General features: G+C 37.5%; 1 protein-coding gene across 4 annotated transcripts in view; it reads right to left on the minus strand.

Moving 5' to 3' along the window:
• Window positions 1-13,479, minus strand: part of ITPRID2 (ITPR interacting domain containing 2) — a 94,928-nt gene that overhangs the window by 50,676 nt on the left and 30,773 nt on the right. For 2 of the 4 annotated variants that reach the window (XM_060411086.1, XM_060411087.1), the window contains one exon: window positions 13-159. The exons of the other annotated variants lie outside the window; for them this stretch is intronic. The gene's annotated coding sequence lies outside the window, so the exon portion shown is untranslated. The remainder of the gene's footprint in view (window positions 1-12; window positions 160-13,479) is intronic. 4 annotated transcript variants of the gene reach the window in all.

A 13,479-nucleotide genomic window follows, 5' to 3' on the forward strand; every position in this document is an offset into this window, starting at 1 on the left:
ATGAGGGTTTACCTGGTGGCTCAGATGGTAGAGAATCCACCTGCAGTTCAGGAAACTCGGGTTCAATCCTTGGGTCAGGAAGATCCCCTGGAGAAGGGAATGGCAACCCACTCCAGTATTCTTGGGCTTCCCTGGTGGCTCAGATGGTAAAGACCCCGCCTGCAATGCAGGAGACCTGGGTTCAGTCCCTGGGTTGGGAAGATCCCCTGGAGGAGGGCATGGCAACCCACTCCAGTATTCTTACCTGGAGAATTCCATGGACAGAGGAGCCTGGCTGGCTACAGTCCGTGGGGTCACAGAGTTTGGACATGACCGAGCAACTAACTCTAACACTTGGGTAAATGAGTATAGAGTTCAATGGGAAAATCTGGACTCGAACCTTGGTTTCGCAGTCATCAGCATATAAATGGTATCTGAAGCTATAAATTTAGTTGAGGCCACCAGAGGGGAATTGGTAGAGAATGTTAAGATGAGGTATTTAAGGATACTGTCTTGCGGTGCTTCACATTTTCAAGGCAGATAAATGAGAAGCATCCATCAAAGGAGGCTGAGAAAGATCAACTAGCAAGGTAGGAAGAGAACTGAAAGTGGTATTCAGAAGGCTGCTGCTGCTGCTAAGTCACTTCAGTCGTGTCTGACTCTGTGTGACCCCATAGACAGCAGCCCATCAGGCTCCCCCGTCCCTGGGATTCTCCAGGCAAGAACACTGGAGTGGGTTGCCATTTCCTTCTCCAATGTATGAAAGTAAAAAGTGAAAGTGAAGTCGCTCAGTCGTGTCCGACTCTTCGCGACCCTATGGACTGCAGTCCACAGGCTCCTCCATCCATGGGATTTTCCAGGCAGAAGTCCTGGAGTGGGATGCCATTGCCTTCTCCAGCTGGGAGAAAAAAGGTTTTAAAGAAGAGGAAATAGTAAACTCTACCAACTTCCTGAGAAGTTGATTAAGATGAAAACTGAGAATTGACCTCTGGATTTGGAAATTGAGATGTTATTGCCGACCTTGACAAATAATTGTGGTGGGATGGTGAAGAATGAAGTCTTGATTGTAGTGGGAGTCTCTAGGGCTAATTCCTTTTAAAAGAGGGAAACAGGAAATAGCAGGGGTATTCAAATGATAACAATTAATTGGTTATGCCAGAACAAAAGAGCAGGAAAGCCATTACATATAAATATACAAGCATTCAAAATCATGAATATCTATGTCTGCTAAGGTTGGGGAAAAGCCAATTCTAAAGTTTTGATCCCTTGGAGTTTATTCCCACCTGATTTTAATATTAGACCTTCTTGTAATTATTGTACTATTATTTCTCAGTAGCACAGTCATGAGAAAAATAAAGGTAGGAACAGGAAATGTAGACGTCTGATGAAGAGAAGGATGAAGATAGGAAAATAGCTAAAAGGAAATGTTGAAGGATTTTTTTTTTTTTAATAGAACTGCATGGGAATTAAAACATGTTTACTGGTTAGAAACAGGAACAAGTAGACAGAAAGGTTAACTATACACAGAAAAAGTTAGGTATTTGAAGGGATAAGATCTTGAGAAGAGGAATAAAATTAATTTTAGAAGGTGATTTCTTTCTTTAGATGGGAAGGAGATATAAATGCACCAGTGTAGTTAAATTTCCAGAGTAAGATAATTTAGAGGAATTTACACCGATTGTTCTATGTGTACTCTGAGAGTATGGCCAGATCATCTGCTGAAGTGATGGAGTGTGAGCCATAAGAAAGTAAAGGTTTGGAATAGTTGCTATTAACAATGTAATAAAACTACAAGAGAAGCAGAAACTTCTACAAGCACCTTATAAATATTATCTCATTTATTTATCATAGTATCTCTATGAGATGTGTTCAGTTATTATTTCCTTCTTACAGATGAAAAAAAGGAGTCACACAGAGATTGTGCTATTTTGCTATGGGTACCCAGCTGGTACGTGGAGGAGCCAAGATCTCAGCTTTGGTGGTCAGGCTCCAGAGTCCATGCTTTTAACCACTTTACAATGCTGATGACAGTGATGTAACTTCCTTTAGCAGGCTTAGGTACATTGGAGTGGAATTTCAAGAGACAAAATTTTGGATTCCTCCAGGAGAGGATTTCAGCGCTTAAGTGTGATGACAATAGAGAGATTAGTTGATGAGATAAACCACAGAAAGAGGGTTGGATAAAAGAGGTAGGGCAGGGGATGAAGAAGCAGGGTCATAGAGGGACTTAAAGATGTGAATCTTTGCTATTTTCTTAAGGTTTTGGATTATTTATGAAGCCTAACTGTTAGTTTGTTAGAAGTAAAGAAGAGGGATAGTTGAAAGGAGTAGGAACTCAGATTAAGGTAGTATGATTGTGGAATGTAATTAAGAGAGGTGAGGCGTTTCCGGGAAAGACAGGGTAGCAGTGGCGGTAGATCACTGAAGTCCAAAGGAGTTAAAGGCCTGGGCAGTAGAGGCGGTCAAGAAATGATGAGTCCAGGGTGTTGGGCGGGGCATCCTATAAATACTGAAGTCACATATGAATCACTCCAGATGAGACAGGAAACAAGTGGAGAAAATGGCTGCCGAAACCAGCAGATGACAATGTGAGTTTGATGAGAGAATGAAAAATGGCCTAAGATGAGACAGCAGGCTGACAACATGAACAAACTCCAGACAGGGGAGTCATACAGGCCAACCAAACTTTCTTGTAGCCACCTGCCTCTGTGAGTATGACAGGGAAGCCAAAATGGCCATTACCCCAAGATGTGTAAACTGGCAGCGTTCCTGAAGAGCTTTTTAAAGGAGTTGAACTTTTGAAATGATTAAAGCCTTAAATTACCTCAGAGGCTCAACACATTAGCAAAGTAAATATTAGCACAGTTAATCTAGCCCATATAAAACCATTATCATGTAAGTACAAATAGGGCCCTAAGGATATGGATATGTTTTAAAAGGTGGGAGAGTGGAAGGAGGAAGAGAACACAGGAAATTGAGGTTTTGGCCATGGGTGATGTGAGCTAATATAAAGGAAGAAGAAAGAGCCAGCAACCATGTACATGGAAAACCTCTAACATGTGCCCTAGGAATGATGTAGAAAAGGGGAAGTATGCAAATGAGCCATTTCCTTCTCTTAACTTCAGAATACTCATTAAAACTTTTTTGCTCATTTTATATACAGTGATACGGGCTTTCCCTATTCTAATGAAGTAAAAAGCCTCAGAAAACAAAAAAATAAATTTTTATAGAATAAGGTCCCACCCCTGAATCAGAAGGCAGGCTAAGTTACATAGTTATAGAACTGACTACCTAATATTATAGGAAATTGTGTTTCAGTCAACAAAAATTCAGATTTGCCTTGGTGACCTGACAAACCATCACTGTTCCACTTTCTTCCTTACCAACAGAATCCTTTCTATTCCTGGATGTTGGCATCTACATATGATACTACATTGTATATTAGCCATCTTATACCATGAGTAGAGAGCCTGCAAAGAAAAACCAAGATTCTGATAAGTTTCCTAGATTTAGGAAATAATAATGCAAGGTCTCCATTAAATTTGAAATTTCAGTTAGCAATATCTCATGGGCTATACATTATTTAACTAAAATTCAGATTGAACTAAGTAGGCATGTAATCTGACAACTTGTTGACTCTCAGGATGAAAACATGGAAAATTGGATAGATCCTAAGTCACAGATGAAGTAATTGAGTGCCTGAATAGCCAACTCTGTATGCATGCTAAGCCGCTTCAGTTGTGTCCAACTCTTTGCGACCCTATGGACTATAGTTCACCAAGTTCCTCCTCTTGTCCATGGGATTCTCCAGGCAAGAATATTGGAATGGGTTGCCACGTTCTCCTCCAGGGGATTTTCCTGAACAGGGATCGAACCCGTGTCTCCTGCATTGGCAGGTGAGTTCATTACCACTAGCACCACCTGGGAAGAATATTTTCATATTGGGCATATCTTCCTTACTGGTAAGTCAATTCTTGTTGCATTTTCTGTTACAGCCCAAAGCATCCTAACTAATGCAGTTTTATCAGCCCTCTCATTTAGCAAGTCAGTAATACATATCATTCATCCTTACATATCAACTTACAAATTCTAATTAGTAGTGTCAAAAGGGTTCTTTGTGAAAGCTCTTCATTATGAAGCCCAGGTATATTTTCTGAATGTATAGTTTTACATCTGTGTAGTTCTCCATAAAAATTATTTTTGTGTAATGCATAACATGTAATGTTTCCCTCTGCACAGTTAGCTGGATTGGATCTTCTCTAAGATCTATTCTAGTTCAGAAAATGTTAATTATTATGGGACAAATGAAAGTGTGATATAAACATGGGCAGATATTTTCTTACTTGGTAAAGCACCTATCAATAAAGTCATACAACAGAAATTATTCAGTGTTAAAAGGAATTATATAACAAAGTGAAGTGCTTCTTTTGACAGTAGTCACTTATTTTAAGAGTTAACAGGGCTATATTTGTAATATTCGATGAAAAGCAGTAATTCAACAACTCTGACATGGAGTTTCTTGAGTTATGAAAAGAGATTAGAATGGAGTCCTTTATGTACTTACATAGTTTTGATTCTTAATATCTCAGAGTACAATATAACTTGTGGCAAAATAAAACAAATAAAGAAAGATTTCTAAATTATTATAATCACAGGCTAGATGGCCCTGAAAGCACCCAAAATTCTGAATTTTCTATCCATTTCCAAAGCTTTACCAAAGGGCCAAATCAGTTTGTAAATGCTCTTAAAGTTCTATTTTCTACCATGAGTACAACCACAGTGTTTTATAAACAGTAAAAGTCTTGCTTTAACTGACCTCCTTCAGTCAGTGTGGAGATGGCTTAAGCAGACAGGTGCTTTTTATGTGGCGATATATATCTGTGTGCGTATGCACAGGGCTGTGTGTGTGTATGTCTGTGAATGTATATGTGCACTTATGCTTGTGAGCCATCCAGAGGTTATTACATCAAGAAACCTCTGCTCTAACCCCCATGTTCATCCTCAAGGCAGATCCAGCTGCACAATACCAGAGCAGGTAAAGTCAGTTTTCCTAAGATCTACAGGCCTGGGTAATGGAGGGGGGCTACCAAGGAGATTATAATCAACACTTTATCTGGCACATCAGTACTCTTCAGAATTATGCTCTTATCTGAAACTAGTCATCTCATCTCTCTCCCCTCCCTTTCTTTACACAGTTCTATTCAAATGTAATTCTGCTCTCTTTCCAAGCTTGCCTTCTAAACAAACTAAAACGATGCAGTTATAGACACCATTTATTTTAGAAAACTGTCCAATTACCACTGCTGTCAGTCATACACACATTTTGATGGACTTCCCATGCACACCCCTCAACAAGTATATCAAAGTATCCAGCAAAACCGAGTAATTCCTAAGAAGGAAGTCATTTTTCTCCTTACAAAAATAATTTTATTTATCCATATTGGATTTTAGAAAGAAGAACCATGGTACATGCATGCATAGCCACACACCACCACAATGGACTTGAGGGGAAAAAAAGAAAGAAAGAATAGAACATTTAGCATTCAGTGGGGTGGTCCCAAAACACTGGAGATTGAAGAAATATATTTAGAAGAATCTATATAACAAGATATGTTGCTTCACTGCTTCCCCCTAAAAATTAATAATCATACAATATAGGGACCATTCATTGAATCGACCTTGGAAGGATATTTCTAGCTTACTGTTTCCTTCTTTGTATTATTTATTTATACTAGGTAAAATTTTGTCTCCATGTCTCACATAAAGAAGAAACAGAAATATAAACTATCAATGGAAAAGAACACTTCTCCAGGGTCATTTGAAAAATTTTTAAAGGGAATTTCCTTCCTCAATTTTAATTATCTAGCAATAGCCTTTAGTTTTCTACTGTATCCACATAGTATTGCTACTCTCAGAGGTACAAGTTGAATTCAAATATCATTTCTCAAATAAATAGTGCTAACCACTAAATAGAACTTCTTAATTTATTTTCCAAATTATTTTTAAAAGATGATAAAAATTTAAAACTATTACATAAATATGACATGAAAGATATGGATGAGGTCATGGTGTAGGCTTCCTAAACAGCCATATAGAGTATTCATTTGGGTCTACTATTGCATATGTGATTTTATTAAAAAATTTTTTTAATTGGAGGATAATTGCTTTACAAACTTGTGTTGATTTCTGCTGTACAACAATATGAATAAGATAAAACTATATATATATATATATATATATATATACACACATAATTACATATATATATATCCCCTCTCTCATGAGTCTCCTTCCCCCATCCCATCCCACCCCTCCAGGTCATCACAGAGCGCCAGGCTGGGCTCTCTGTGTTATATAGCAGCTTCTCACCAGCTATCTGTTTTACACATGATAGTGTATATATGTCAGTGCTATTTTCTCAGGTCGTCCTCATGCATCAGTACAGTTCAGTTCAGTCACTCAGTTGTGTCCAACTCTTTGCGACCCCATGGAATGCAGCATGCCAGGCCTCCCAGTCCATCACCAGTTCCTGCAGCTTGCTCAAACTCATGTCCATCGAGTCAGTGATCCCATCCAACCATCTCATCCTCTGTTATCCCCTTGTCCTCCTGCCCTCAACCTTTCCCAGCATCAGAGTCTTTTCAAATAAGTCAGCTCTTCACATCAGGTGGCCAAAGTATTGAAGTTTCAGCTTCAGCATCAGTCCTTCTAATGAATATTCAGAACTGATTTATTTTAGGATGGACTGGTTGGATCTCCTTGCAGTCCAAGGGACTCTCAAGAGTCTTCTCCAACACCACAGTTCAAAGGCATGAATTCTTCGGTGCTCAGCTTTCTTTATGGTCCAACTCTCACATCCATATATGACCACTGGAAAAACCATATTTTTGACTATATGGACCTTTGTCGGCAAGTAATGTCTCTGCTTTTGAATATGCTATCTAGGTTGGTCATAGCTTTTCTTCCAAGGAGCAAGCATCTTTTAATTTCATGGCTGCAGTCACCATCTGCAGTGATTTTGGAGCCCAAGAAAATAAAGTGTGTCACTATTTCCATTGTTCCCCCATCTATTTGTCATGAAGTGATGGGACTGGATGCCATGATCTTCGTTTTTTGAATGTTGAGCTTTAAGCCAGCTTTTTCACTCTCCTCTTTGACTTTCATCAAGAAGCTTTTTAGTTCCTCTTCACTTTCTGCCATAAGGGTGGTGTCATCTGTGTATCTGAGGTAATTGATATTTTTCCCAGCAATCTTGATTCCAGTTTGTGCTTCATCCAGTCTGGCATTTTGTATATTGTACTCTGCATCTAAGTTAACTAAGCAAGATGACAATATACAGCCTCGATGTATTCCTTTCCTGATTTGGAACCAGTCTGTTGTTCCATGTCCAGTTCTAGCTATTGCTTCTTGACCTGCATACAGGTTTCTCAGGAGGCAGGAAAGGTGGTCTTTAAGAATTTTCCACAGTTTGTTGTGATCCACAGTCAAAGGCTTTAGGGTAGTCAATGAAGCAGAAATAGATGTTTTTTTTTGGAATTCTCTTGCTTTTTCTATGATCCAGTGGATATTGGCAATTTTATGTCTGGCTCCTCTACCTTTTCTAAACCCAGTGTGAACGTCTGGAAGTTCTTGGTTCACATAGTGTTGAAGCCTGGCTTGGAGAATTTTGAGCATTACTTTGCTAGCATCTGAAATGTGTACAATTGTGCAATAGTTTGAACATTCTTTGGCATTGCCTTTCTTTGGGACTAGAATGAAAACTGACCTTTTTCGACTAGAATGAAAACTGACTTTTTCCAGTCCTGTGGCCACTGCTGAGTTTTCCAAATTTGCCGGCATATTGAGTGCAACACTTTCACAGCTGTATCATCTTTGAGAATTTGAAATAGCTCAGCTGGAATTCCATCACCTCCACTAGGTTTGTTCATAGTGATGCTTCATAAGACCCGTTTGACTTCGGTCTCCAGAATGTCTGGCTCTAGGGGAGTGATCACACCATTTTGGTTATCTGGGTCATGAAGATCTTTTTTGTATAGTGCTTCTGTGTATTCTTGCCACCTATTTTTAGTATCTTCTGTTTCTGTTAGGTCCATACCATTTCTTTCCTTTATTGTGCCCATCTTTGCATGAAGTATTCCGTTGGGGTCTCTAATTTTCTTTAAGAGATCTCTAGTCTTTCCCATTCTGTTGTTTCCCTCTATTTCTTTGCACTGATCACTTAGGAAGGCTCTCTCACCTCTCCTTGCTATTCTTGGAACTCTGCCTTCAGATGGATATATCTTTCCTTTTCTCCTTTGCCTTTAGCTTCTCTTCTTTACTGCATATGTGATTTGAAATCTCTAAAAACAATCTAGCATCTTTGAAAGAACCATGTACATATTTTTTACCACCAGTAATTTCACACAATAATAGAAATGTCCTTGAATATTCAGAACACACTGCCTGCAAGCCTCTAGTACTTCTTTTGTTGAGTACCAAAGGTATATCATTTTATTATCCTTATGCCTACTTTAAATGCTCCTCAATTGCCTTCAGCATGCTTCTTCAATACAATCCTGTTTTACCAATTCAAGCTCATATCCCACTGACACAACCTTCTCCATTTGGTTTATCTTCTTCCTCTTCAGTAAATGTGCTCCCCCACTTCCCCCCCAACCCCAGCCACCCCCCCCCCACTTCATCTCCTTGTTCTTGCCACCAGGAATGCATTCTCCTTTACCTTCTACTATTACTTGAGTGCATCTTTTCCAAAAAACTCTTCCTTAGTGTTTTAGTCCATATGGTGATCTTGTTGTCATTTAATATTCAATTGTTCTAATTCCTGTTAACTAGTTTATTCTTAAGCTTTTCTGTAAGCTCCACCCCTTCTTGCATTCTGAAATACATTGGAAGTTTCTCTATCAAACTTTGTTTATTCATTGTTCGTTTTTGTACAATTCAAATTTCTAGAAACGCTGTCAACAAGTACAAGGAAAAAAAAAAAAGAGGGGGTTTAGTTGTATGAAAAACTACAATCAGGATCCCTTTCCCTTATTTTGGAATGTAGTTTCTAAATCTTTCTCATGCTGGCTACTAACAGGAATATCATTTCAAGTTTGGATCTGCTATTCCCCCTCTTCCTTATGGTGCACAAGGTAATACAGTGGTTTTCAAATTTGTCTTTTAGGAAGAGTTCTTTGTCACACCCATTCTTACTCAGAATTTCAAATATGTGAAAGGGTTTCAGCAGAGTAACTTTTATTAAAGAATGTACTGTGTGAGGGGTAAAGTGAAGTCCTGCCTACTTGACCCTTCCACAGCCCCCACAGTGGCTCCTGTGGCTCCCTGGAATTCTGGAGGCACCATATAGAAACAGCAGAAACCTTTGTCTTGGCTCTGCTCTCTTTTCTTTGTTCAGGCTTGAGCAAGTCTCCGCAACCTTAGAAGCAATGAACTTGATCTTCAGAGACCGCTGCTATGAACTGCAAAGTCTCACAATGCAAGCAGTGCTCAAAACAAATGAAAGATCCAAGCCTAGTCTATTGTATTCTATTATTGTTTTCAATCAACATTTTTAGATACTTTATTATAAAAAAATTGGTTGATATTTGATAAAAATTAGTATCAAGGATTGTTTAAAGATTTGAACAATTCAGGGGGTATTTAGATTCTGGTTTGTACGTACCTTTCATTATCAGTAAATTTCAGTTTCGAAAATTCTACTTTGAGGTAGCATTTCAAAAAAGAAACCAAAGTGTGTGTTCAACATTCACAACGTCTAATCGTCTGTATTCCTTCAAGGAAGCAAGCAGTGTAACACAGTGTTCCTACATAGAAACAATCTGGTATAAATATCAGTCAGATATTTGCTTTGGCGTCTGTTTTCACTTAACAGAATGTGTGAAGAAATACACAAACCTAGTGTCAGGCAAATGCCATTGAAGAGTACTATCATTCCAGTTAATAAAATATATTGGTGAAATTAGGCCATTTCATTTTGGCTATATTTAAAAAACTATTTCTACAGGGCACTGATTCATTTGTAAATGGAAAAAAAGTCAGGCAAAATACCAAAACAGTAAGTTCCATTTGATTCCGAGCAACCTGTTAAATAAACCATCTCTACTTTCAACTGCAGAGTACTTAAATGTGCCTGCCAATGTCTGTAATTTTTTTTTTTTAGAATTCCTGGTTTCCCCATCAGATAAACTTGATTCAACTATCAATATAAAAGTCCTTTAGCTGTCAGTTTGGCTTGATCAAAACAACTTTTGAGACTACTAAATCTTATTACTAAAACTTTTCATTTTACAAAATAGATTTATAATGTGAAAATCTAAATGAAAAACCCAACTCATCCAAGCGTGTATATATATGAATATATATATAATTTTAGAACTATTGCTAAATATAGTTATTTCTAATGAGTTAAACTTTGCGAATAAAAGTAATACAATTATAAAACTTACTGACAATTTAATTTTTTACCATATAACCCTTATTACTAGGTAAGTAAAAGTTTAAAAACACTTAATCAGTCTATGTACATTTTTGTTCATTCAGTAAATAGTCGTATCATGCTTTTTGTACAAGGAGATACAACCAGATAGGAACTGAGTACTAAGATTTTGTTTCTGGAACCCAGAAACTTGCAAACTACTGAGAGTTATAATGAGGAACTTCAGTATCAGGTTAATTGTCATCTTAATTGTCTGCTGCTGCTGCTAAGTCGCTTCAGTCGTGTCCGACTCTGTGCGACCCCATAGACAGCAGCCCACCAGGCTCCCCTGTCCCTGGGATTCTCCAGGCAAGAATACTGGAGTGGGTTGCCATTTCCTTCTCCAACGCATGAAATTGAAAAGTGAAAGTGAAGTCGCTCAGTTGTGTCCAACTCTTTGCGACCCCATGGACTGCAGCCTACCAGGCTCCTCCACCCATGAGATTTTCCAGGCAAGAGTACTGGAGTGGGGTGCCATCACCTTCTCCGCTTAATTGTATAGGCAAATACTTTAAATTATCACTTTAAAAAAATGTTGAAAAGCAAGTAAGTTCTGAAAATGAATCAAAGGGGAACAGTTTTGCCTGGAGAAGCAGTGAGAGATTCCTGGTCATACTTTCTCTCCCTTTTCCCATGGAACCAACATTAACCAGCTTTAAAAGCTATAGGTTATAAACAAACAAAAAAAATTTCTGGCGAGGGTGAGGAGAATGATTTTGACTTGGGAAAGCCCAATGGAGAAGGGAAGAGAAAAGATATAAGAAAGAAATGGAACTAACATACACTGAGTACTTAGCAATTGAACTTTTGTGTCTATTATGACACTCTTGTTTCTGCTTAAAGGGAACCAGTTAGAAAGCAATTGAAACTACTGAGGTATAAGTAGGAGTAGAAGATGAGCACATAGGATTTCTTATCTTGCTCTATTTGACCCTGTCCCAATTGGCCAGTCCTTGAGGGAAGAATAGAAACTAATATAAAATGTTAAATAAGATTTTCTTTCATGTATTCATGCCTTGAATTTAGTGATCATCAATGTTTTTATTTGGTTTAATTAAGCTATAAGTTATAAGGGAAGTGGGTAAATAAAGGTAATGCTCAGAAGAGATATTATGAAATGAGTTTTTGGAATAGATGCTACCCATGAATATAACTGCTACTGACAAGGCCCACAAGAAGTGTAATATAACCATGAAAAGACACTTGAAAGTAAAAAGATATTGAGTTTGGGGTCTTTAAGGGAAAGAACCCATTATTTTTCAATAGCTAAAATACATCAAAATAAAATCCCAAAGCAAAGCATTCTGACAGTTAAAATGTTGTAGTTTCATTTTTATTTAAAAGCAATCTCTAACTATACATTTGTCTTTCATTTATCTACATCAGTTCTTTCTTTTATGTTCCAAATAAATTTCCATCAAATTTCTAGCAATAGTAAATGGGAATCTGGTTCTTCCTATTTCTCCAAAGTTAAATATCTTAAGAGTAGAAAGACAAGAGGCAGGCAATAATTTGAAGTTATGTATGCCTTCCAGAGACTCTATACTTAGTTTATTTTTATATTTAACTAGTGAGAATCTATTATCATTGGTACATTTTTATATCACATATCATAGAATTAGAGTGCATCTTGTCTGAAGAGGAGGTTTCTAAGAAAAGAGCCAGATATTTGTACTCAAGTGTAAAACTCTCTGGTAAGAAATGATGACCAAAAGTATGTCAGCCTTAGTGCATATTTTAAAAATAAGAATTATTTGATAATTGCTTCTGTTAAGAGCTAGTTACATGCCAGCTAACATAAAATATTGATAGGAAAGGACTTGCATGTCATACTAAATTACAACTGTAATAGTTCACTTTAAGAAGAAACATTTTTTGAACTTCTCTGGTTCAGGCTAGTCACAGCAATATCAGTAAATCAAAATTCCCATAGTTATTTTATTGCCAACATGCCTATCTCAGTATGCTGCTTCCTATATTATAAAGTAATAGCATTAAATGCTGTGAAATTCCATATTTTACTTCTTGAGGTATGCAAATTCCTCACAGAAAATGTACATATAATGTTCAGACATTATTAATTTTGACAATAATTAAAAGTTTTAATTTGGTTATTTAAATACGGTTCTTAAGGAAAAATTGCTATAGAACAGGATCTGAAAAAAAATTTTTTTCATTGAGAGGCCAGATAGTAAGTGTTTTAGGAATTTATGAGCCCAGTGGTCTCTTGTGACTAGTCAGTCCTGCCACTGTACCACAAAAGGAGCCATACGCAGTACGTAAGTGACTGAGCAGGGGTGCCTTCCAATAAAACCGCATTTTCAAAAGCAAGTGGTGGATCAGATTTGGCCTCTGGGCCACAGTCCACTGACCACTGTTATAAGACATAGAAACCTTTTATATAAGATGATCGAACCCCCCTACATTTAATATGTATTATATATTATTAAATATATTGAGATTTGTGAGGATCAAACAAACCCGTGGGGAAGGACTTTAAACGCTAAAAGTATTGATCAAAGGGTACAAATGTTTAGTTTAAGATAAGTAAGTCCTGGGACCTAATGTATAATATGCTGATTATTGTTAATAATACTGTATTATATACTTGCAAATTGCTAATTGAGTAGATTTTAAATGTACTGACCACAAAAAATGGTAATTGTGTGATTTCTAGAGGTATTAGCTAACAGCAGGGGTGGTAATCATTTTGCAGTGTACTCTAAGCACCAAATCAACACGTTGTACACCTTAAACTGACACAATGTTAAATGTCAATTGTATCTCAATAGAACTGAGAAAAAGACTAGAAGCATCTCATCTATAAGTGAAAGGCACTATGATTTTGACCATGAAGTATTCAGATATTAATATGTTAAATGAGCATTATCTGTTGTTGTTATCTAGTCATTATGTCCAACTCTTTTGCAACCCCATAGACTATAGCCCTCCAGGCTCCTCCGTCCATGGGATTTCCTGGGCAAGAATACTGGAGTGGGTAACCATTTCCTTCTCTAGGGGAT

The sequence above is a fragment of the Ovis aries genome, chromosome 2 (genome assembly GCF_016772045.2).
Source record: "Ovis aries strain OAR_USU_Benz2616 breed Rambouillet chromosome 2, ARS-UI_Ramb_v3.0, whole genome shotgun sequence".
Taxonomy (NCBI): Eukaryota; Metazoa; Chordata; class Mammalia; order Artiodactyla; family Bovidae; genus Ovis; species Ovis aries.